Source organism: Neomonachus schauinslandi, chromosome 5 (assembly GCF_002201575.2).
Source record: "Neomonachus schauinslandi chromosome 5, ASM220157v2, whole genome shotgun sequence".
NCBI lineage: Eukaryota > Metazoa > Chordata > Mammalia > Carnivora > Phocidae > Neomonachus > Neomonachus schauinslandi.
In genome coordinates this window covers 79143115-79145182 of record NC_058407.1, presented here as the reverse complement: position 1 = coordinate 79145182, position 2068 = coordinate 79143115, and the positions used below count along the sequence as shown (strand labels likewise).

The 2068-nt window shown below is 44.8% G+C and overlaps 1 protein-coding gene across 5 annotated transcripts in view; it reads left to right on the top strand.

The window, feature by feature from the left end:
* The first annotated feature begins 223 nt into the window (after positions 1 to 223).
* The window catches only part of FGFR1OP2 (FGFR1 oncogene partner 2), a 33057-nt gene continuing 31212 nt past the window's right edge, over positions 224 to 2068 (top strand). For all 5 annotated transcript variants that reach the window (XM_044914909.1, XM_021690478.1, XM_021690480.1 and 2 more), the window contains exon 1: positions 224 to 481. The gene's annotated coding sequence lies outside the window, so the exon portion shown is untranslated. The remainder of the gene's footprint in view (positions 482 to 2068) is intronic.

The following is a 2068-nucleotide window of genomic DNA, read 5'->3' as shown; positions in this document are numbered from 1 at the left end:
CTTAAGCGCAAGGCCCTCCCACCCGGCCTTCCCTTCTCGGTCTCTCCACCCCGGTCGGCTTCCCCTAGCAAAACTCGCGACACTTTGCGAGAAGGAAAGCAAAAGCCTGAGTAGACTGATGGGGAAGAACGTAGAAGGGAACCGCCCCACCTCTCGCGCATGTCTGCGAGAAGCCGCAAATAAATCTCTCGGCTCTGCCCCCCACGGTAACGTGAGGCAGGAAATCTCGCGAGGCTTGAGCGCTCTGAGCGCTTTGGTCCGAGACGATCAGTGGAGGTTTTCTTCGGGCCAGTGATGGGGCTGAGCTCTGCTGACCCCTGCAGCCGCCCTTCTACTGACTGTCTCTGCTGGGTTCTGCGTCTGCTCGCTGAAGAAGCTGAACAGGCGAGAGGAGTCTCTTCCCTTGGGTGCATAGGCCCCTGTTAGCAGAAGCTTTGAGTCCTAACGCCACAACTGACGGCTGCGAGGGATTGAGACCAGAGTAAGTGGAAATAAATCGAGGGACAGGAGCAGGCGTAGGGAGTCGGAAGTTTCCTTTCCCTGGGCCGCTGTGGTGCTTTGCATCTCTGGAACTGCTGGCCGCCCGCCTAGCCCTAGCCGTTTCCTTGTGCTGCTTACCCGCTTCTTGGAGCGGTACTTCCTTTTCCCGGGCCCCAGCTGTGAGCTCCTCTTTCCGAGTCTGGGGTGCGGAAAGTTTCTTGAATCCTTGCCCTAACCTTGTCTGGACGCATCTTCCGTTTCTCTTTTCTTCCTGCCTAAACCCACCTGGGAACTTACCACTGAGAGGAGGGAAGAGGGACCCTTTCGGTTTTCAGTTTACAGCTTTGCAGCATATTACGTGGATATAACTATTCCCTCTTTCTTGAAACTGCCTTCCAAGGAATACTACTCTTTTCCTGTTTTTCTTCCTGCTTTTCTTCTGTATCCCATCTCTGATAATGGTAGCAGTATCCACCCTCCTGTCCCAATTGGAAACCTTTATCCTTGATTCTGCATTTCCACTCTCTCTGCTCTATATTATTCCTTCTTTCACCAGAATAATTGCAGTTGCCCAACCCCCCCCCACACACACACACTAGTTTCTCCACCATCATCCTTCCATAGAGTTATCCTAAAATCTGTTTATATCACTCCTTTCCTTAAACTTTCTCAGAACCCTATGCCTAATGGAATTAAGTCTTAATTGGTAAGCATATCATTCAGGACCTTTAACTATCTGTTCCAGTCCATTTTATATTTTAGTCTTCTCTTGCTTTTCCTTCAAATACCTTAATATCCAACCATACCAGAACTTGCTGCGCAAACATGTCATGCACTTTCACAACTCTATGCCTTTGTATGTGCTGTACCATCTGTCTAGAATGCTTACTTTCTACCCCACTCCTCACCTATCAAGACCCAATTCATAGATCCTTGTCTTCTCAGACTCCCCCAGGTGATATTAATAATACCATCGTGCTCCCAGAACACTTGAAATAATTCTTCTGCAGTATTTTTTTTTAGGCTGTGTTATTTGTTCATGTATCTGTCTCTTGTGTCAGTTTGAGATTAAGTCTGGAATCCTGGCTTGTTCATCTTTGTAACAAAAGCTAGTCCAATGCTTGGGGGCATAGCAGGCATCATTTATATATACATTTGTAAATTTGTATAGATACTTGTAATAGTTATAAAGATTCATAATAGGAGTCCTTAGTGCTCTTAAAATCACAGAATTTTAGAGCCAGAAGGAGCCTTGTATGTTAGCTAAAGGCCCCTGACCTGTTTTGAATATGAGAAACTCTGTACCCCTAACATACAAGTAATTGTACTTATAGTATTCATTGATTGAGATTATGCATAACGGAAAAAAATTGCTGTGCTTTTAAATGATTTTATATTTTATTATACTAGCATCTGTCTATATGAAAAATAGAGAAATATTTATATGTATGAGAAAAATATTTTAGACTAAAGATCATACTTGGTGTGTGTACATCCATGTAACTCTACCAGTGATTCCGTGGCCCATAGGTTATAAATAACTGGTTTGGATTAGGTTAGTTCCTTGACCTGTCATACCTGTTTGAAT